The sequence below is a fragment of the Nymphaea colorata genome, chromosome 6 (assembly GCF_008831285.2).
Source record: "Nymphaea colorata isolate Beijing-Zhang1983 chromosome 6, ASM883128v2, whole genome shotgun sequence".
Taxonomy (NCBI): domain Eukaryota; kingdom Viridiplantae; phylum Streptophyta; class Magnoliopsida; order Nymphaeales; family Nymphaeaceae; genus Nymphaea; species Nymphaea colorata.
In genome coordinates, this window is record NC_045143.1 from 423,828 (window position 1) to 448,402 (window position 24,575).

General features: G+C 38.3%; 1 long non-coding RNA gene across 10 annotated transcripts in view; it reads left to right on the top strand.

Moving 5' to 3' along the window:
* Nucleotides 1-3,008: 3,008 nt before the first annotated feature.
* LOC116256428 (uncharacterized) overlaps nucleotides 3,009-24,575 on the top strand; it is a 46,903-nt gene continuing 25,336 nt past the window's right edge. For all 10 annotated transcript variants that reach the window (XR_004173124.2, XR_007573651.1, XR_007573653.1 and 7 more), the window contains exons 1-4: nucleotides 3,009-3,218; nucleotides 3,998-4,088; nucleotides 4,309-4,658; nucleotides 5,685-5,826. This is a non-coding gene — a long non-coding RNA (uncharacterized LOC116256428). The remainder of the gene's footprint in view (nucleotides 3,219-3,997; nucleotides 4,089-4,308; nucleotides 4,659-5,684; nucleotides 5,827-24,575) is intronic.

Here is a 24,575-nt window from a genome sequence, read left to right on the forward strand (position 1 = left end):
AGGAAAAATAATGTGAAAAATGCAACATTTTGAATATTATTTTTTTGCCAAAAAATGTTTTTAAATATATTTTAAATATTCCGAGGTTCTTTTTACCATTTTCATAATTGTTTAAAATTTTTTTATGTTCTTGTAAGAAGAAAAGCTGAAAACTCTAATATTATATATATATAATATTTTTTAACTTTTTGATTACTTCGATCTTCCCCGGAAAAATCTCCCTGGTGAAAAACCCAATTACTATATCACTGTCAATGTGTGAAGCTATTGTATTCTAAGTATTTAGTACTTTTAACCTTTTAAATGCCCGTTACCATACTTTAGTACTTCTTCCTTAGGGCCACCAATATTTTTTACCAACTTTAATATGTGAATTTGTGTTGCATGGGCACGGAGACAAAGCAAAAAAAAAAAAATCTTGGGCACGCGAACATGGCTTATACATATACGCACAGATATTAAGAATCTTAAATTTTTGGCAAACAAAACAATGCATTCATAATTGATAAATTATATAAGTTATGAACAAACCAATAGTAAAGTAAGAAACATACCAAGATATATAACCTCGGATGTTTGTGAGAATGATCCACAAATTTACCGTTGAAAAAAAGTTTGCCTGGAGAACAAAAAAAATTGTAAAATAAGGAAGTAATGTAAAAGTAATAAAGTTATAACTTATAAAACAATAAAAGTCTAAAATGGGTCAACAAAATGACCTGATTTTACAATGGACATTCATATTTATAAATTTATATGCTTCTTAAAGGTGAAAAACACTAAAATAAAAAAAACTTGATACGATCTGATGAAAAGAACAGATGATTAGACTTCAAAATCAGATTACAAATACCAAATCATTTCATATCCATATGAAAAAACTGCCACTATTTGATAAATAATTAAAGTATGATCAAAACAAGTGATCACGTATTCAAAAATTTTGATAACGACTCACGAGTGTCAAATCAGATCATATTCATATGATAAAAACACTAACAGAGTTCAAAATTACATATTGGGCTGATGAAGAGTAAAAATGTAAACGAAAAACCTTATATGCACTGAATACTGAGGTAGTTTACAAGTCACATGATCATATCCTTGTGTTTCCAGAGTCCACCTTATACGTGTACGCAAACACAGAGCACACACAGTTCCTACAGTCATATTCAACTAAAAAAATGAGTGGAGTTTTGAAACTGTGAAAAGCGACCGAGAAACAGAGGTAGAGAAAAAGAAAAAGAGAGGCAGAGATACAGAGAAAGAGTGATGAGGCAAAGGAAGAGAAAGAGAAAGAGAGAGGTAGAGAGAGAGAGAGAGAGAGCGCAAGGCAGAAAGAAAGAGGCGGAGAGGCATACTTGTTGGTAGGGAAGAGATACTTGTTGGTGCAGAAGAGTTGCGACGGATTGAATATGCATTTTTCTCTTCTGGGTTTTTGAGCAGATGAATTTAGATGCAGAAGTTTAAGAGAAAACTGCCGCTATTTAATTATTGTAGTGCTCTCTGCCATCGTCACGCACATCTGTATAACCATTAAGTTAGTTAAAAGAGGAAGATCAGAATGAAAGTCATCTGAGAAACAACTTTAGTTTAGTTCGATGCACCTCTTGCTGTAAGTAGACCAACGAAGAAAGAGATCTTAAGAACATAAAGAGAAAAAGGTGCAGTCTACTCAAATAGTTTTAGATTCTTGGGGCATTAATATATAAAAAAGTGCAATCTATTGAAGGTATCAATGTTGAATTTTGTGGACTGTTATGGGGATGAAATGCCCACACGTGGCTCCCCCGTGCATATGAAAGACTTAAATTTAAATTTGGTCTATTCAAATGCAGCCCTACAAGAGGCATCTCCAACAAAAGAATAATATTTGGTGATTTTTAAATTACCTTTCCGTTTTTTGATGTCTAATGTTTAAGAATTAGTAATGGAAAAAAGAAAAAACACAACTAATTTGATTTTGTCAGGAGGAAAAGGAAGGGATGAAAAGGGAAAGAAAGGAAAGGGAAGGGAAGAAAAAGAGAAGGGAAAAGAAATGAATGAAATGAAAAGGGAAATGAAGAGAAAGGGAAGGGAAAGAAATGTTTGAATATAAAGGAAAGAAAAAAAAAAAAGAAAGACTAAATAAATAGCACATGAATTTATGAAGGAAGGAAATGAAAAGAGGGGTAGTATAGGAATAAAAAATTATTCCACTTACATTTCTTTCATTTTCTTCACAATTCCTTCGATTTGGGAGGGAAAATATTTATACTATACAATCCCTCATTTTTTTTCCCTTCCCTTGCAGTCAAACACGCTTTGCCCCTTTCACTCTTTTTTCCTCTTTTCTAATTTGCCAACCAAATAAAAGAGAGATTGCTCAATCCCTTCCTTTTTCCTCATACCAAATAGGCCGTTAATGAAAATCATAAGCCAGTTTTGTGCATGAATGCATTTGAAAAAAGAAAAAATAAGTGCAAGAAATTTAAACTAGTGTCGCATTGCAATTAAAGCTATTTTTATTTGATTACCTCATTATTTTATATTCTAATCAATGATCAACCTACGAACCACGTACAAGAGAGAGTTGGGAGCTAGAGATTGGTAATTACTTGCATAGTTTTCTTTCTTTTATTTATCTTATAGGTGAAAAAGTTTTGGATGATGGAGACAATGTGATTCCTGACATATCTCCCCTCTATCCTCCTATAATTTAACAGAAATCGGGTCAGGAGGCATCTCGGTTTCAAGAACCGAGTCAGAAAAGCATCTCGGTTTTAAGAACCGGATTGAAGAGGTGTGTTTCGGTTTCAAAGACCGATTTAAAGAGGCGTATCAGTTCCAATAACCGGTCAGAAATGCATATCGGTTTCAAGAACCGATTTGGAGACATGTATCGGTTTTAAGAACCGGGTTAGAGATGTATCTCGGTTTCAAGAACCGAGTTGTTTCAGATACCGTTCCTAAATCATTTATACTGAGCTTTCGACCTCTTTCTATCGTATTTATCTGATGGTATCGGCTCTCTCTCTCTCTCTCTCTCTCTCACTCCGCGAACAGCTTTCGAAAGATGATGAGGTGCAGTTTTCCCCTCGCGGTCTTGTTTTCCCGCTCTTTCTTGTTTTGGAAGAAAGAATCCCCCCCTCCGATGGTTCTCAGATGACACGGCATGCCAGGGTCGCCGGATATGCCGGAGTGTCCTCCTCGTCTGATCAATGATCAGAACACAGCAGGTTTCTTTCTCTCCCTTTCTAATCTCTCTCGGTAGCCCCTGATCTTTTCATTAATCTATCGTCTATCTTGTAGGAGAGAGTCTCGTTATATTTTCTGTGACGCGGAAACGTGCCTGCTCCATTGAAGAGGAAGGTTCCGTGCATTTCTGACTTTGGGGCTGGTTGGGGACATCGGCGTCCATGGATCGCCGTCGAAGAGATGGAAATTTTTATGTGCTCGTATTTATGATCATGTTCCTCCCAAAAAAAGGGCATTCCTCTCAACAAGCCTAATGAATGCCTAGGGAGAGAGTTTTGTTGATGGAATTTTTTGAGAGGCATTCATTAGGCTTGTTGAGAGGAATGCCTTTTTTTTGGGAGGAACATGATCATAAACACGAGCACATAAAAATTTCCAACTCTTCGACGGCGATCCATGGACGCCGATGTCCCCAACCAGCCCCAAAGTCAGAAATGCACGGAACCTTCCTCTTCAATGGAGCAGGCACGTTTCCGCGTCTCCCTTACCAGTCAGCCTCCTGAGGTATGCTCTTTCAAGCATGTTCTGTATCGTGCTACCCATCATATACCTTTCATTCATGGCTGGTGGTGTTTCCATTGCGCTTACCTCAACTTAGTTAAGACAGATTCTTGCATTTATATATTGTAGTTGTAATTACTTTCAATGTCATGCTGTTCGCATTCTTTCCCCTTGAGATTTTGTTTCCCAGCTGCCTCCTGGCTTGCACGTGCTTTAGGTGCCTTTCTTTCCCAACGTCAACTTGTTTTCCACATGCCAGGGTTATTGATATTGGTGTTGGGATTAGCGATGGCAACACAAAAGAAGAACAAGAGATTCACGTGGTTCGGTGACCAGCACCTATGCCCATGGTAAAACAACTCTCAAAGCTCTCATCGTGAGAGATACATAACTTAATTCCATCTTTACAATGATTACAACTTTTTGATAAGGAGAGAAAGATTTTCTTAGTGCAACAAATGTTAAATATGAGAACATATTTGGGCAAATTTTATTTTCATTCATAATGTTGGCAATGATAATGATCTGGAACTGATAACCATGACTAAATGTCGTATTTTCTCTTCGCAGGCTCCTGTGTGTCAATACAGACAAAATTGATGCATGATGAGGAACTGCATGACTTGGAGGATGGGGTTCAAAATGTCATAGAAAGTGAAAAAAATTTTAATAAGCCAGTAATTAGGTGAAAAATATTGTTAAGCAGACAAAGCCAGTGGTTGCTGTAGACCCTTGTTCAAAAGCTGAGTTGATTAAAAGGGCAGAGATATGGAGCCACACAATAGCTGATATTACTCTCCTGGCTTTTGTAACAAGCTTTCCTCGGATGTCTTTTGCTATAATAGATGATTTCTAGAACCTTGGTTGCAAATATGCCGGAGGTGGCATCCCTCTTCTTGTTTCCTGAACCAGTTTATTAGGTATGTAAATTTTTGGGTGTAATTTTGATGTTTCATTTTAACTGTATCAAATTTGATCCAAATCCTATTTCCATGTGTTTAATAATCTATATCTGAATTGTTACATTTTTTACATGTTTAGCATCTCTCCTTCCCATGTCATTTGCAGATCGGAATAGTCTTTTCTTTTCAGTATGCTAAGGACATAGCAAATAAATTTGTTATTGTGTTTAATTGAGGCTTTTACATACCTTTTTGCTCCAATAGACATATTTCAGTTGAAATTTAGAAGGGCTGGCTTATACATTTAGATAATTTACTAAATTCATTGAGAAGCTCTTTTCCATCTATTTATTGAAATTTCTGTTTTTCCTTTTTTGAAATTGCATATTGCCATCATTGTTCCACTTTTGATATCATACTTTTTTTTGGTTATTTATGTAACACTTCCCTTTGTTTAAGCAAAACAAATAAAGAACGGAATCTATATGTACACTCAACTGTTTTTTTGGAATACTAGCTTCTAAGTCATGCAACTTAATCATGAACATGGTGATGAACAAAATGAAGCTTTGATTATCAGCTAATGGATGTAGGATAATTATATATCTTTCTCCCTTACCTGTACATGTGGAAATGAGGAAGAACTAACGCTGGGTTCTGTTGATCTATATATGACGGTGTTCTTACTCCTTTGCAAATGGTGTTCCTCATATTGTCCTTTCCCTTTGGTGTTGAACTTAATGATGCCCTTGTTTTGTTGCTGTTAAACTTTTAAAGGACTTTCTTCTTTCTTTTATGAAAATGATCATGGACTTGATTCTTGAAGTGGCAAGTGAGCCTTTAGTTGCTTTGCATCTTTACGAGGCCTGACTAGATTCCTTCAAATACCCTGTGCACGGTGCTGCTACTTGAGTATCGTTGGTGATCAGTCCTTAGTTTTGTATTTTTCCATGTTTGCTGCTTCCAAAAATTGGTGATTTTGTTTTTTTTGTTTTTGCAAAAATGCATGTTTTATACACAATTGTTTACTTCTGAACATTTCAGGTTTAGGTCTTGGAACACTTGTTGGTTCTGCAGCATTTGATCTCTTCCCCATTCACAGTGAAGAGGATATCTGATACAGGTGTATGGCTGGTAGAACTGTTCTGCTCATTTTGGGCATATGTGTGGCTCTATAATTTTGGAGGTATTTAATGCATATTGGCCATTTAAGGTTCTGTTTTATACCATTAGAAAGACCAGCTAATAAAATATGTTCCTATTAGGTTTGTCTAATTTATAATTGTTCTCCTTCTATGTTGTTTGGACACTTGTGTCACATCAGTGTGGGTGTGGATCTTCAAATATGCTATTTATGTTTGATTTTTGAATTTGCCTGCTTAATGAGTGTTTATTTCTGTTTTCGACATGGTAGTAGCATTTTTTTTTTCTGACAGAGTTTTCAACTGATTAAAAATATGAAATCAATCATTTTCCTCATCCTTGTGCACCATTTTCATGTGTGATTGTCTGAAGCCATCTATCCACAAAACAGTGGAAATCTATGGCGATCTTCACAAAACAATAAAAATTTATAGTAATCTTCACAAAACAATCGAAATCTATGGTGAGAGATTTTTATACATTTCAGGAAAGAAATCAGCAACCCCTTCAGTTACAATTTGATATCTCATGTGCAAATCTTTCTTCAGATTGATGTTTCCTCTCTTAAATTGATTGGAGATCTACTCCACTCAACTCCTACGAGTGTTTAGAAATTAGAAGTGAGGAGAGAGGGATTTTTAGAACCCCAACTGAAAAGGGGGTTTCAATTACCCAAGGAGTGTACTTTATCGATTTTCCAATAGTTACAATACGTATGGTAGGATATGTGCAACTCTAGTATTAGTACTATATGCATGTGGTTTATGTATTATATTATATCGCAGGAGTTCATTTCACCATCTCATTAGTTCCTATGGTCAACTTCTGCAGCCATTGCAGCTGCTAGGATGTAGGTCAGAAGTTAAATAAACTTGTCTGCAGCAATTGCAGCCGCTAGGATTCAAGTCAAAAGTTAAACTTTGTTAATGGTTACTGCACTTTGTTAGATGCAAAGATTGTAACTTACAGTGACAATTTTCTGTTCTTTTCAACTTTGAAAATTCTCAAACTTTCATTGATGTTATTACATTGTTGTTCATTGTACTAGTGGTTCTCACTTTTTGTTTTGTAATTAATAATGTACTCAATGTATTTTCGATTGAACACTATCTGTTGGCTTCAATTCTATTGGCTTATTTGTCCAGTGACCTTCCATTTTCGAGCAAACTGAGGATGATGGCTGGTCCACAGTCCATATATTTGTGCTATACATCCTAAACCTCAATAACACATCCCATTGGTTGGGGAGAGTAGCACACGTCATTGCCACAGTTTGTTGCTTCTAATCTCAACACAAATCTTCTTTGCCATCTTCTCGTCCCCAAATGTCTTCTAATATTTTGGGAAAAGGTTCTCACCAAATCAAATCAATTTTATCTATCCTTTCGTTCCTCATGTACATGAAAGACTCTCCGATCCCTTTCTCTCCATTTCTTCTTCAATTTGTCCTCAAATCAGTATTTGGATCTCATAGTATAGAGATTTTTTGGCATGGAAAACCATCTGTCAAATACGCAAGGTGCATTGTTGCTCAACAGTAGCAAATCTTTCAATAAGCAATGATGGGCATGGACACACTGAAGTGCGTCTGAGCTTCTGCTTTCACCATCATTGACTTGGAACCTATGTCACATAGGTGTGGGTGGCGGTGTGCTCACAGCTAGTTAAAAGTGAGATTTTAAAAGTTGGATTGAGTAAGATTTTTGCTTGTGATTAAAAGTTGATATTGGAAAGGTAGGTATTTTAACTTTTTTTTTTAATGTTTTTATTTTTTTGTGTGTGAGATTTTATTTCTTGCAGTTAGTAAACATAGGGTTCAACTTAGTCTTCCTCATTTTGCTGGTGTTTTTATTCTTAGTGGTTCTAAATTGCCTTTTTTTTGCTTGAATTCTTGAGTTATGGAGCTTAAAGTGCAAGGAAGGAGTGATTAGACAGGTGGGAATAGAGTAGAATAGATTATTTGTGTTTCATTTGCAAATTTGATTGTTTAATTGATTGTTTTTGTAATGCTAATACCATCCTTCTTAGAGAACTTATTATCTTTTTAGTATAATTTTTGAAGTAGCCTAGGAATTGTAGAAGTTGTTCTCTAGACAAAATTTTTACTAGATAGTTTTAAAATATAAACCACCTTCTAATTAGTAAATGAGAGGAGATGCAAGTAAAAAAAAAATATTTCCATATAGTTAAATGGAACGAGGGTAGAAAGATATGATGACCCCACACAACAAGAGGGGGAAGGAGTACCGTGAGACCTAGGGACTGCTAAAGGATTTTGATGAGGCGTCGTCCCCACCCTCTAGCTCAAAATGTCAATTTGGAGCAATCAAGATAAATGGCTGGCTAGTTGTCGTGGGAAAGTAGCGGATGCTCCATGTGGTAGTACATTCTTGACGAATTGCGATGAACAAACATGGACTTTGTTTGGGATTATTTGACATGCTTGTGCCTCTTGCCTCATCTTGGCAGGAGAGCAACACTTATAACTTAACGAGTTCTGAATGGATGCCATGTAAATATTGTGTGATCGTCTCATTTTATGTGCGCAAAAGGTACGACGAACCTCATACAACAAGAGGGAAAGTAGTCTTGTGAGACTTGGGAACTGCTCAAGGATCTTGATGAAGCAAGGTTCTCACCATCAAGTTAAGGGGGAAGTAGTTCTGTAAGACCTAGGGACTGCTCAAAAAGATACGATGAACCTCGTACAACAAGTGCGGAAGCAGTCCTGTGAGACATGGAATGCTCAAGGATTTTGATGGAGCAACGTCCTCACCATGTAGTTAAAAATGTCAATTAGATGAAATTAAAAATATTGGTTGAAATCAATAGAATAAGTTCAAATTAGTAAATGAGAGGAGATGCAACTAAAACAAACATTTCCATATAGTTCATTCGAACAAGGGTAGGAAGATACAATGAACTCCATACAACAAGAGAGGGAAGTAGCCCCGTGAGAGCGGGGACTGCTCAAAAAGATACACTGAACCTCGTACAAGAAGAGGGGAAGCATCAGGCCTGGGAATTGCTCAAGGATCTTCAGAATGCAACATCCTTACCATCATGTCAAAAATGTCTATTAGATGAAATTCAAAATATTGGTTGAAATCAATGTGCGATGTTCAAATTGAGAGGAGATGCAATTAAAAAAACAAGATCTTCATATTGTTAAATCAAACAAAGGGAGAAAGATACGATGAACCCCATACAACAAGATGGGTAAGGAGTCCCGTAAGACCTAGGAACTACTAAAAAAGATACGATGATCCCCATACAACAATAAGCGAAGCAGTCCTATGAGACCAGGGAACTACTCAAGGATCTTGATAAAATAACATCCTCACCATCATGTTAAAAATGTCTATTAGATGAAATTCAAAATATTGGTTGAAATCATTGTGCGATGTTCAAATTAGTAAATGAGAGGAGATGCAATTAAAAAAACAAGATCTTCATATTGTTAGATCAAACTACGAGAGAAAGATACGATGAACCACATACAACAAGAGGGGTAAGTAGTCCCGTAAGACCTAGGGACTGCTAAAAGAGATACGATGAACCCCGTACAACAAGAAGGGAAGCAGCTCTGTGAGACCTGGGAATTGCTTAATGACCTTGATAAAGCAACATCCTCACCATCATGTTAAAAATGTCTATTAGATGAAATTCAAAATATTGGTTGAAATAAATGTGCGATGTTCAAATCAGTAGATGACAGGAGATGCAATTAAAAAAACAAGATCTTCATATTGTTAAATCAAACTAAAGGAGAAAGATACGATGAACCCCATACAACAAGAGGGGTAAGTAGTCCTGTAAGACATAGGGATTGCTCAAAAAGATACGATGAACCCCGTACAACAAGTGAGGAAGCAGTCCTGTGAGACCTGAGAACTGCTCAAGGATCTTGATAAAGAAACATCCTCACCATCATGTTCTGTCTAATAGATGAAATTTAAAATATTGGTTGAAAGCAATATGTGATGTTCAAATTAGTGAATTAGAAGAGATGCAATTAAAAAAAATCTTGATATTGTTAAATCAAACAAAGGGAGAAAAATACGATGAACCCCCCATACAACAAGAGGAGAAAGTAGTCCCGTAAGACCTAAGGACTACTCAAAAAGATATGATGAACCCCGTACAACAAGAGGGGGAGTAGTCATGTGAGACCTGGAAACTGCTCACCATCATGATGGAAATATAATGAACCCCGTACAACAAGAGGGGGAGTAGACCCGGAAGACTTGGGGACTTTTCAAAAAGATGCGATGAACCCCGTCCAACAAGTGGGGATGCAGTCTTGTGACCTGGAATGCTCAAGGATCATGATGAAGCAACGTCCTCACTATGAAGTTAAAAATGTCGATTAGATGAAATTAAAGATATTGGCTGAAGTCGATGGGCGTTGTTTGAATTAGTAAATGAGAGGAGATATAATGAACCCCGTACAACAAGAGGGGAAGCAGTCCTGTGAGACCTGGGAACTGCTTAAGGATCTTGATAAAGCAACATCCTCTCCATTATGTTGAAAATGTCTATCAGATGAAATTCAAAATATTGGTTGAAATCAATGAGCGATGTTCAAATTAGTAAACGAGAGGAGATGCATTGTTAAATGAAATAAAGCTGCAAAGATACGATGAACCCCATACAACAAGAGGGGGAAGTAGTCCCGTAAGATCTAGGGACTGCTCAAAAAGATACGATGAACCCCATATAACAAGTGGGGAAACAGTCTTTTGAGACTTGGATTGCTCAAAGGCCTTGATGAAGCAACGTCTTCACCATCAAGCTAAAAATGTCAATTAGCTGAAATTGAAGATATTGGTTGAAATCAATGGGCGTTGTTTGAATTAGTAAATGAGAAAAGGTATAATGAGCCCCATACAACAAGAGGGACAAGTAGTCCTGTAAGACATAGGGACTGCTAAAAAAGATGCGATGATCCCCATACAACAAGAGGGGAAGCAGTCCTGTGAGACCTGGGAACTGCTCAAGGATCCTGACAAAGCAACATCCTCACCATCATGTTAAAAATGCCTATTAGATTAAATTTAAAATTTTCGTTGAAATCAATGTGCGATGCTCTAATTATTTAATGCGAGGAGATGTAATTATAAAAACAGGATCTTCATATTGTTAAATCAAACAAAGGTAGAAAGATACGATGAAGCCTATACAACAATTGGGGAATGCTCAAAAGATTCGATGAACCCGTACAACAAATGGGAAAGCAGTCCTGTGAGACCTGGAATGTTGAATGATCTTGATGAATCTTCGTCTTCACCATCAAGTTAAAAATGTCAAGTAGATGAAATTAAAAATATTGGTTGAAATCAATGGGCGTTGTTTGAATTAGTAAATGAGAGGAGATATAATGAACCCTGTACAACAAGAGGGGAAGCAGTCCTTTGAGACCTGGAAACTGGTTAAGGATCTTGATAAAGCAACATCCTCTCCATTATGTTGAAAGTGTCTGTCAGATGAAATTCAAAATATTGGTTGGAATCAATGTGCGATGTTCAAATTAGTAAACGAGAGGAGATGCATTGTTAAATCAAATAAAGCTAGAAAGATACGATGAAGCCCAAACAACAAGAGGGGGAAGTAGTCCCATAAGACCTAGGGACTGCTCAAAAAGATGCGATGAACCCCGTACAACAAGTGGGGAAGTAGTCTTTTGAGACCTGGAATGCTCAAAGGCCTTGATGAAGCAACGTCTTCACCATCAAGATAAAAATGTCAATTAGATGAAATTGAAGCTATTGGTTGAAATCAATGGGCATTGTTTGAATTAGTAAATCATATTGCTAAATCAAACAAAGGTAGAAAGATACGATGAAGCCTATACAACAATTGGGGACTGCTCAAAAGATACGATGAACCCGTACAACAAATGGGAAAGTAGTCCTGTGAGACCTGGAATGCTGAATGATCTTGATGAATCATTGTCTTCACCATCAAGTTAAAAATGTCAAGTAGATGAAATTAAAAATATTGGTTGAAATCAATGGGCGTTGTTTGAATTAGTAAATGAGAGGAGATATAATGAACCCCGTACAACAAGAGGGGAAGTAAACCCGTAAGACCTGGGGACTAACCAAAAAGATACGATGAACCCCGTCCAACAAGTGGGGAAGTGCTCGGTGATCATGATGAAGCAACGTCCTCACCATGAAGTTAAAAATGTCAATTAGATGAAATTTATAATATTGGATGAAGTCGATGGGCGTTGTTTGAAATTTGAATTAATAAATGAGAGGAGATATAATGAACCCCGTACAACAAGAGGGGAAGCAGTCCTGTGAGACCTGGGAACTGGTTAAGGATCTTGATAAAGCAACATCCTCTCCATTATGTTGAAAGTGTCTATCACATTAATTCAAAATATTGGTTGAAATCAATGTGCGATGTTCAAATTAGTAAACGAGAGGAGATGCATTGTTAAATCAAATAAAGCTAGAAAGATACGATGAACCCCATACAACAAGAGGGGGAAGTATTCCTCTAAGACCTAGAGACTGCTCAAATAGATACGATGAACCCCGTACGATAAGTGGGGAAGCAGTCTTTTGAGACCTAGATTGCTCAAAGGCCTTGATGAAGCAACGTCTTCACCATCAAGCTAAAAATGTCAATTAGCTGAAATTGAAGATATTGGTTGGAATGAATGGGCGTTGTTTGAATTTGTAAATGAGTAGAGATATAATGAACCCCATACAACAAGAGGGGTAAGTAGTCCTGTAAGACATAGGGACTGCCCAAAAAGATTCGATGATTCCCATACAACAAGAGGGTAAGCAGTCCTGTGAGACCACAGAACTGCTCAGGGATCCTGACAAAGCAACATCCTCACCATCGTATTAAAAATGCCTATTAGATGAAATTTAAAATATTGGTTGAAATCAATATGCGATATTCTAATTATTTAATGAGAGGAGATGTAATTATAGGAATAGGATCTTCATATTGTTAAATCAAACAAAGGTAGAAAGATACGATGAATCCTATACAACAATTGGGGACTGCTGAAAAGATACGATGAACCCGTACAACGAATGGGAAAGCAGTCCTGTGAGACGTGGAATGCTGAAGGATCTCGATGAAGGAGCGTCTTCACCGTCAAGTTAAAAATGTCAAGTAGATGAAATTGAAAATATTGGTTCAAATCAATTGTCGTTGTTTGAATTAGTAAATGAGATGAGATATAATGAACCCCGTACAACAAGAGGGGAGGTAGACCCGTAAGACATGGGGACTGTTCAAAAAGATACGATGAACCCCGTCCAACAAGTGGGGAAGCAGTCTTGTGACCTGGAATGCTCAAGGATCATGATGAAGCAACGTCCTCACCATGAAGTTAAAAATGTCAATTAGATGAAATTAAAAATATTGGCTGAAGTGGATGGGCGTTGATTGAATTAGTAAATGAGTGGAGATATAATGAACCCCGTACAACAAGAGGGAAGCAGTTCTGTGAGACTTGAGAACTGCTTAAGGATCTTGATAAAGCAACATCCTCTCCAGTATGTTGAAAATGTCTATCACATGAAAGTCAAAATATTGGTTGATATCATTGCGCGATTTTCAAATTGGTAAACGAGCGGAGATGCACTGTTAAATGAAATAAAGCTAGAAAGATATGATGAACCCCATACAACTAGAGGGGAAAGTAGTCTCGTAAGACCTAGGGACTGCTCAAAAAGATACGATGAACTCCGTAAAACAAGTGAGGAAGTAGTCTTTTGAGACCTGGAATGCTCAAAGGCCTTGATGAAGCAACGTCTTCAGCATCAAGCTAAAAATGTCAATTTGATGAAATTGAAGATATTGGTTGCAATCAATGGGCGTTGTTTGAATTAGTAAATCATATTGCTAAATCAAACAATGGTAGAAAGATACGATGAAACCTATACAACAATTGGGGACTGATCAAAAGATACGATGAACCCGTACAACGAATGGGGAAGCAGTCCTGTGAGACCTGGAATGTTGAAGGATCTCGATGAAGGAGCGTCTTGACCATCAAGTTAAAAATGTCAAGTAGATGAAAGTAAAAATATTGGTTGAAATCAATGGGCGTTGTTTGAATTAGTAAATGACATGAGATATTATGAACCTCGTACAACAAGAGGGGAAGTAGACCCGTAAGACTTGGGGACTGTTCAAAAAGATCCGATGAACCCCATCCAACAAGTGGGGAAGCAGTCTTGTGACCTGGAATGCTCGAGGATCATGTTGAAGCAACGTTCTCACCATGAAGTTAAAAATGTCGATTAGATGAAAATAAAAATATTGGCTGAAGTCGATGGGCGTTGTTTAAATTAGTAAATGAGAGGAGTTATAATGAACCCCAAACAACAAGAGGGGAAGCAGTCCTGTGAGACCTGGGAACTGCTTAAGGATCTTGATAAAGCAACATCCTCTGCATTATGTTGAAAATGTCTATCAGATGAAATTCAAAATATTGGTTGAAATCAATGTGCGATGTTCAAATTAGTAAACAAGAGGAGATGCATTGTTAAATGAAATAAAGCTAGAAAGATACGATGAACCCCATACAAATAGAGGGGGAAGTAGTCCCGTAAGACCTAGGGGCCGCTCAAAAAGATACGATGAACCCCATTTAACAAGTGGGGAAGCAGTCTTTTGAGACCTGGAATGCTCAAAGGCCTTGATGAAGCAACGTCTTCAGCATCAATCTAAAAATGTCAATTAGATGAAATTGAAGATATTGGTTGAAATCAATGGTTGTTGTTTGAATTAGTAAATCATATTGCTAAATCAAACAAAGGTAGAAAGATATGATGAAGCCTATACAACAATTGGGGACTGCTCAAAAGATACGATGAACCCGTACAACGAATGGGAAAGCAGTCCTGTGAGACCTGGAATGCTGAAGGATCTCGATGAAGGAGCGTCTTCACCATCAAGTTAAAAATGCCAAGTAGATGAAATTAAAAATATTGGTTGAAATCAATTGGCGTTGTTTGAATTAGTAAATGAGAGAAGATATTATGATCCCCATGCAACAAGAGGGGAAGTAGACCCGTAAGACCTGGGGACTGTTCAAAAAGATCCGATGAACTCCGTCCTACAAGTGGGGAAGCAGTCTTGTGACCTGGAATGCTCGAGGATCATGATGAAGCAACGTCCTCACCCTGATGTTAAAAATCTCGATTAGATGAAATTAGAAATATTGGCTGAAGTCGATGGGCGTTGTTTGAATTAGTAAATGAGAGGAGATATAACGAACCCCGTACAACAAAAGGAGGAAGTAGTCCCGTAAGACCTAAGGACTGCTCAAAAAGATACGATGAACCCCGTACAACAAGTAGGGAAACACTCTTTTGAGACCTGGAATGCTCAAAGGCCTTGATGAAGCAACGTCTTCACCATCAAGCTAAAAATGTCAATTAGCTGAAATTGAAGATATTGGCTGAAATCAATGGGCGTTGTTTGAATTAGTAAATGAGAAGAGATATGATGAACCCCATACACCAAGAGGGGTAAGTAGTACTGTAAGACATAGGGACTGCCCAAAAAGATACGATGAAGCCCATACAACAAGAGGGGAAGTAGTCCCGTAAGACGTAGGGACTGCTCAAAAAGATACGATGATTCCCCATACAACAAGAGGGTAAGCAGTCCTGTGAGACCAGGGAACTGCTCAAGGATCCTGACAAAGCAACATCCTCACCATCGTGTTAGAAATGCCTATTAGATGAAATTTAAAATATTGGTTGAAATCAATATGCGATGTTCTAATTATTTAATGAGAGGTGATGTAGTTATAAAAACAGGATCTTCGTATTGTTAAATCGAACAATGGTAGAAAGATACGATGAATCCTATACACCGATTGGGGACTGCTGAAAAGATACGATGAACCCGTACAACGAATGGGAAAGCAGTCCTGTGAGACGTGGAATGCTGAAGGATCTCGATGAAGGAGCGTCTTCACCGTCAAGTTAAAAATGTCAAGTAGATGAAATTGAAAATATTGGTTGAAATCAATTGGCGTTGTTTGAATTAGTAAATGAGATGAGATATAATGAACCCCGTACAACAAGAGGGGAGGTAGACCCGTAAGAGCTGGGGACTGTTCAAAAAGAAACGATGAACCCCATCCAACAAGTGGGGAAGTAGTGTTTTGACCTGTAATGCTCAAGGATCATGATGAAACAATGTCCTAACTATCAAGTTAAAAATGTCAATTAGATGAAGTTAAAAATATTGGCTGAAGTCGATGGGCATTGTTTGAATTAGTGAATGAGAGGAGATATAATGAACCCCGTACAATAAGAGGGGAAGTAGTCCTGTGAGACCAGGGAACTGCTTAAGGATCTTGATAAAGCTACATCCTCTCCATTATGTTGAAAATGTCTATCACATGAAATTCAAAATATTGGTTGATATCATTGTGCGATGTTCAAATTCGTAAACGAGAGGAGATGAATTGTTAAATGAATTGAAGCTAGAAAGATACGATGAACCCCTTACAACTGGAGGGGGAAGTAGTCCCGTAAGACCTAGGGACTGCTCAAAAAGATACGATGAACCCCGTACGACAAGTGGGGAAGCAGTCTTTTGAGACATGGAATGCTCAAAGGCCTTGATTAAGCAACGTCTTCAGCATCAGGCTAAAAATGTCAATTAGATGAAATTGAAGATATTGGTTGAAATCAATGGGCGTTGTTTGAATTAGTAAATCATATTGCTAAATCAAACAAAGGTAGAAAGATACGATGAAGCCTATACAACAATTGGGGACTGCTCAAAATATACGATGAACCCGTACAAGGAATGGGAAAATAGTCCTCTGAGACCTGGAAGGCTGAATGATCTCGATGAAGGAGCGTCTTCACCATCAAGTTAAAAATGTCAAGTAGATGAATTTAAAAATATTGGTTGAAATCAATGGGCGTTGTTCGAATTAGTAAATGGGAGGAGATATAATGAACCACAAGAGGGGAAGTAGACACGTAAGACTTGAGGACTGTTCAAAAAGGTACGATGAACCCCGTCCAACAAGTGGGGAAGCAGTCTTGTGACCTGGAATGCTCGAGGATCATGATGAAGCAACGTCCTCACCATGAAGTTAAAAATGTCGATTAGATGAAATTAAAGATATTTGCTGAAGTCGATGGGCGTTGTTTGAATTAGTAAATGAGAGGAGATATAATGAACCCCGTACAACAAGAGGGGAAGCAGTCTTGTGAGACTTGCGAACTGCTTAAGGAACTTGATAAAGCAACATCCTCTCCATTATGTTGAAAATGTCTATCAGATGAAATTCAAAATATTGGTTGAAATCAATGTGCGATGTTCAAATTAGTAAACGAGAGGAGATGCATTGTTAAATGAAATAAAGCTGGAAAGATACGATGAAGCCCATACAACAAGAGGGGGAAGTAGTCCCGTAAGACGTAGGGACTGCTCAAAAGGATACGATGAACCCCGTACAACAAGTGGGGAAGCAGTCTTTTGAGACCTGGATTGCTCGAAGGCCTTGATGAAGCAATGTCTTCACCATGAAGCTAAAAATGTCAATTAGCTGAAATTGAAGATATTGGCTGAAATCAATGGGCGTTGTTTGAATTAGTAAATGAGAAGAGATATGATGAACCCCATACCACAAGAGGGGTAAGTAGTACTGTAAGACATAGGGACTGCCCAAAAAGATACGATGATCCCATACATCAAGAGGGTAAGCAGTCCTGTGAGACCAGGGAACTGCTCAAGGATCCTGACAAAGCAACATCCTCACCATCATGTGAAAAATGCATGTTAGATGAAATTAAAAATATTGGTTGAAATCAATTGGCGTTGTTTGAATTAGTAAATCAGATGTGATATAATGAACCCCGTACAACAAGAAGGGAAGTAGACCCGTAAGACCTGGGGACTGTTCAAAAAGATACGATGAACCGCGTCCAACAAGTGGGGAAGCAGTCTTGTGACCTGGAATGCTCGAGGATCATGATGAACCAACGTCCTCACCATGAAGTTAAAAATGTCAATTAGATGAAATTAAAAATATTGGCTGAGGTCGATGGGCGTTGTTTTAATTAATAAATGAGAGGAGATATAATGAACCCCGTACAACAAGAAGGGAAGCAGTCCTGTGAGACCTGGGAATTGCTTAAGGATCTTCATAAAGCAACTTCCTCTCCATTATGTCGAGAATGTGTATGAGATGAAATTCAAAATATTGGTTCAAATCAATGTGCGATGTTCAATTTAGTAAACGAGAGGAGATACATTGTTAAATCAAATAAAGCTAAAAAGATACGATGAACCCCATGCAACAGGAGGGGGAAGTAGTCCCGTAAGACCTAGGGACTACTCAAAAAGATTCGATGAACCCCGTACAACAAGTGGGGAAGCAGTCTTTTGAGACCTGGATTGCTCAAAGGCCTTGATGAAGCAACTGTCTTCACCATCAAGCTAAAAATGTCAATTAGCTGAAATTGAAGATATTGGTTGGAATGAATGGGCGTTGTTTGAATTGTAAATGAGTAGAGATATAATGAACCCCATACAACAAGAGGGGTAAGTAGTCCTGTAAGACATAGGGACTGCCCAAAAAGATTCGATGATTCCCATACAACAAGAGGGTAAGCAGTCCTGTGAGACCACGGAACTGCTCAGGGATCCTGACAAAGCAACATCCTCGCCATCGTATTAAAAATGCCTATTAGATGAAATTTAAAATATTGGTTGAAATCAATATGCGATATTCTAATTATTTAATGAGAGGAGATGTAATTATAGGAATAGGATCTTCATATTGTTAAATCAAACAAAGGTAGAAAGATACGATGAATCCTATACAACAATTGGGGACTGCTGAAAAGATACGATGAACCCGTACAACGAATGGGAAAGCAGTCCTGTGAGACGTGGAATGCTGAAGGATCTCGATGAAGGAGCGTCTTCACCGTCAAGTTAAAAATGTCAAGTAGATGAAATTGAAAATATTGGTTGACATTAATTGGCGTTGTTTGTATTAGTAAATGAGATGAGATATAATGAACCCCGTACAACAAGAGGGGAGGTAGACCCGTAAGACCTGGGGACTGTTCAAAAAGATACGATGAACCCCGTCCAACAAGTGGGGAAGCAGTGTTTTGACCAGTAATGCTCAAGGATCATGATGAAACAATGTCCTAACTATCAAGTTAAAAATGTGAATTAGATGAAGTTAAAAATATTGGCTTAAGTCGATGGGCGTTGTTTGAATTAGTGAATGAGAGGAGATATAATGAACCCCGTACAACAAGAGGGGAAGCAGCCGTGTGAGACCTGGGTACTGCTTAAGGATCTTGATAAAGCTACATCCTCTCCATTATGTTGAAAATGTCCATCACATGAAATTCAAAATATTGGTTGATATCATTGTGCGATGTTCAAATTCGTAAACGAGAGGAGATGAATTGTTAAATGAAATAAAGCTGGAAAGATACGATGAACCCCAAACAACTAGAGGGGGAAGTAGTCCCGTAAGACCTAGGGACTGTTCAAAAAGATACGATGAACCCCGTACAACAAGTGGGGAAGCAGTCTTTTGAGACCTGGAATGCTCAAAGGCCTTGAGTAAGCGACGTCTTCAGCATCAGGCTAAAAATGTCAATTAGATGAAATTGACGATATTGGTTGAAATCAATGGGCGTTGTTTGAATTAGTAAATCATATTGCTAAATCAAACAAAGGTAGAAAGATACGATGAAGCCTATACAACAATTGGGGACAGCTCAAAAGATACGATGAACCCGTACAAGGAATGGGAAAGTAGTCCTGTGAGACGTAGAAGGCTGAAGGATCTCGATGTAGGAGCGTCTTCACCATCAAGTTAAAAATGTCAAGTAGATGAAATTAAAAATATTGGTTGAAATCAATGGGCGTTGTTCGAATTAGTAAATGGGAGGAGATATAATGAACCACAAGAGGGGAAGTAGACACGTAAGACTTGAGGACTGTTCAAAAAGATACGATGAACCCCGTCCAACAAGTGGGGAAGCAGTCTTGTGACCTGGAATGCTCGAGGATCATGATGAAGCAACGTCCTCACCATGAAGTTAAAAATGTCGATTAGATGAAATTAAAGATATTGGCTGAAGTCGATGGGCGTTGTTTGAATTAGTAAATGAGAGGAGATATAATGAACCCCGTACAACAAGAGGGGAAGCAGTCCTGTGAGACTTGGGAACTGCTTAAGGATCTTGATAAAGCAACATCCTGTCCATTATGTTGAAAATGTCTATCAGATGAGATTCAAAATATTGGTTGAAATCAATGTGCGATGTTCAAATTACTAAACGTGAGGAGATGCATTGTTAAATGAAATAAATCTGGAAAGATACGATGAACCCATACAACAAGAGGGGGAAGTAGTCCCGTAAGACGTAGGGACTGCTCAAAAGGATACGTTGAACCCCGTACAACAAGTGGGGAAGCAGTCTTTTGAGACCTGGATTGCTCAAAGGCCTTGATGAAGCAACGTCTTCACCATCAAGCTAAAAATGTCAATTAGCTGAAATTGAAGATATTGGCTGAAATCAATGGGCGTTGTTTGAATTAGTAAATGAGAAGAGATATGATGAACCCCATACACCAAGAGGGGTAAGTAGTACTGTAAGACATAGGGACTGCCCAAAAAGATACGATGAAGCCCATACAACAAGAGGGGAAGTAGTCCCGTAAGACGTAGGGACTGCTCAAAAGGATACGATGAACCCCGTACAACAAGTGGAAAGCAGTCGGGGAAGTAGTCCGTAAGACCTAGGGATTGCTCAAAAAGATTCGATGAACCCGTACAACAAGTGGGGAAGCACTCTTTTGAGGCCTGGATTTCTCAAAGGCCTTGATGAAGCAACTGTCTTCACAATCAAGCTAAAAATGTCAATTAGCTGAAATTGAAGATATTGGTTGAAATCAGTGGGCGTTGTTCGAATTAGTAAATGGGAGGAGATATAATGAACCACAAGAGGGGAAGTAGACACGTAAGACTTGAGGACTGTTCAAAAAGGTACGATGAACCCCGTGCAACAAGTGGGGAAGCAGTCTTGTGACCTGGAATGCTCGAGGATCATGATGAACCAACGTCCTCACCATGAAGTTAAAAATGTCAATTAGATTAAATTAAAAATATTGGCTGAGGTCGATGGGCGTTGTTTGAATTGGTAAATGAGAGGAGATATAATGAACCCCGTACAACAAGGGGGGAAGCAGTCCTGTGAGACCTGGGAATTGCTTAAGGATCTTGATAAAGCAACTTCCTCTCCATTATGTCGAGAATGTCTATGAGATGAAATTCAAAATATTGGTTCAAATCAATGTGCGATGTTCAAATTAGCAAACGAGAGGAGATACATTGTTAAATCAAATAAAGCTAAAAAGATACGATGAACCCCATACAACAGGAGGGGGAAGTAGTCCCGTAAGACCTGGGGACTGCTCAAAAAGATTCGATGAACCCCGTACAACAAGTGGGGAAGCACTCTTTTGAGACCTGGATTGCTCAAAGGCCTTGATGAAGCAACTGTCTTCACCATCAAGCTAAAAATGTCAATTAGCTGAAATTGAAGATATTGGTTGGAATCAATGGGCGTTGTTTGAATTAGTAAATGAGAAGAGATATAATGAACCCCATACAACAAGAGGGGTAAGTAGTCCTGTAAGACATAGGGACTGCCCAAAAAGATTCGATGATTCCCATACAACAAGAGGGTAAACAGTCCTGTGAGACCAGGGAACTGCTCAGGGATCCTGACAAAGCAACATCCTCACCATCGTATTAAAAATGCCTATTAGATGAAATTTAAAATATTGGTTGAAATCAATATGCGATGTTCTAATTATTTAATGAGAGGAGATGTAATTATAGGAATAGGATCTTCATATTGTTAAATCAAACAAAGGTAGAAAGATACGATGAATCCTATACAACAATTGGGGACTGCTGAAAAGATACGGTGAATCCGTACAACGAATGGGAAAGCAGTCCTGTAAGACGTGGAATGCTGAAGGATCTCGATGAAGGAGCGTCTTCACCGTCAAGTTAAAAATGTCAAGGAGATGAAATTGAAAATATTGGTTGAAATCAATTGGCGTTGTTTGAATTACTAAATGAGATGAGATATAATGAACCCCGTACAACAAGAGGGGAGGTAGACCCGTAAGACCTGGGGACTGTTCGAAAAGATACGATGAACCCCGTCCAACAAGTGGGGAAGCAGTGTTTTGACCTGTAATGCTCAAGGATCATGATGAAACAATGTCCTAACTACCAAGTTAAAAATGTCAATTAGATGAAGTTAAAAATATTGGCTGAAGTCGATGGGCGTTGTTTGAATTAGTGAATGAGAGGAGAAATAATGAACCCCATACAACAAGAGGGGAAGCAGTCCTGTCCTGTGAGACCTGAGAACTGCTTAAGGATCTTGATAAAGCTACATCCTCTCCATTATGTTGAAAATGTCCATCACATGAAATTCAAAATATTGGTTGATATCATTGTGCGATATTCAAATTCGTAAACGAGAGGAGATGAATTGTTAAATGAAATAAAGCTAGAAAGATACGTTGAACCCCAAACAACTAGAGGGGGAAGTAGTCCCGTAAGACCTAGGGACTGCTCAAAAAGATACGATGAACCCCGTACAACAAGTGGGGAAGCAGTCTTTTGAGACCTGAAATGCTCAAAGGCCTTGATTAAGCAACGTCTTCAGCATCAGGCTAAAAATGTCAATTAGATGAAATTGAAGATATTGGTTGAAATCAATGGGCGTTGTTTGAATTAGTAAATCATATTGCTAAATCAAACAAAGGTAGAAAGATACGATGAAGCCTATACAACAATTGGGGACTGCTCAAAATATACGATGAACCCGTACAAGGAATGGGAAAATAGTCCTCTGAGACCTGGAAGGCTGAATGATCTCGATGAAGGAGCGTCTTCTCCATCAAGTTAAAAATGTCAAGTAGATGAATTTAAAAATATTGTTTGAAATCAATGGGCGTTGTTCGAATTAGTAAATGGGAGGAGATATAATGAACCACAAGAGGGGAAGTAGACACGTAAGACTTGAGGACTGTTCAAAAAGGTACGATGAACCCCGTCCAACAAGTGGGGAAGCAGTCTTGTGACCTGGAATGCTCGAGGATCATGATGAAGCAACGTCCTCACCATGAAGTTAAAAATGTCGATTAGATGAAATTAAAGATATTTGCTGAAGTCGATGGGCGTTGTTTCAATTAGTAAATGAGAGGAGATATAATGAACCCCGTACAACAAGAGGGCAAGCAGTCTTGTGAGACTTGCGAACTGCTTAAGGATCTTGATAAAGCAACATCCTCTCCATTATGTTGAAAATGTCTGTCAGATGAAATTCAAAATATTGGTTGAAATCAATGTGCGATGTTCAAATTAGTAAACGAGAGGAGATGCATTGTTAAATGAAATAAAGTTGGAAAGATACGATGAAGCCCATACAACAAGAGGGGGAAGTAGTCCCGTAAGACGTAGGGACTGCTCAAAAGGATACGATGAACCCCGTACAACAAGTGGGGAAGCAGTCTTTTGAGACCTGGATTGCTCGAAGGCCTTGATGAAGCAATGTCTTCACCATGAAGCTAAAAATGTCAATTAGCTGAAATTGAAGATATTGGCTGAAATCAATGGGCGTTGTTTGAATTAGTAAATGAGAAGAGATATGATGAACCCCATACCACAAGAGGGGTAAGTAGTACTGTAAGACATAGGGACTGCCCAAAAAGATACGATGATCCCATACATCAAGAGGGTAAGCAGTCCTGTGAGACCAGGGAACTGCTCAAGGATCCTGACAAAGCAACATCCTCACCATCATGTGAAAAATGCCTGTTAGATGAAATTAAAAATATTGGTTGAAATCAATTGGCGTTGTTTGAATTAGTAAATCAGATGTGATATAATGAACCCCGTACAACAAGAAGGGAAGTAGACCCGTAAGACCTGGGGACTGTTCAAAAAGATACGATGAACCGCGTCCAACAAGTGGGGAAGCAGTCTTGTGACCTGGAATGCTCGAGGATCATGATGACCCAATGTCCTCACCATGAAGTTAAAAATGTCAATTAGATGAACTTAAAAATATTGGCTGAGGTCGATGGGCGTTGTTTGAATTAATAAATGAGAGGAGATATAATGAACCCCGTACAACAAGAAGGGAAGCAGTCCTGTGAGACCTGGGAATTGCTTAAGGATCTTGATAAAGCAACTTCCTGTTCATTATGTCGAGAATGTCTATCAAATGAAATTTAAAATATTGGTTCAAATCAATGTGCGATGTTCAAATTAGTAAACGAGAGGAGATACATTGTTAAATCAAATAAAGCTAAAAAGATACGATGAACCCCATGCAACAGGAGGGGGAAGTAGTCCGTAAGACATAGGGACTACTCAAAAAGATTCGATGAACCCCGTACAACAAGTGGGGAAGCATTCTTTTGAGACCTGGATTGCTCAAAGGCCTTGATGAAGCAACTGTCTTCACCATCAAGCTAAAAATGTCAATTAGCTGAAATTGAAGATATTGGTTGGAATCAATGGGCGTTGTTTGAATTAGTAAATGAGAAGAGATATAATGAACCCATACAACAGGAGGGGTAATTTGTCCTATAAGACATAGGGACTGCCCAAAAAGATACGATGATTTCCATACAACAAGAGGGTAAGCAGTTCTGTGAGACAAGGGAACTGCTCAACGATCCTGACAAAGCAACATTCTCACCATCGTGTTAAAA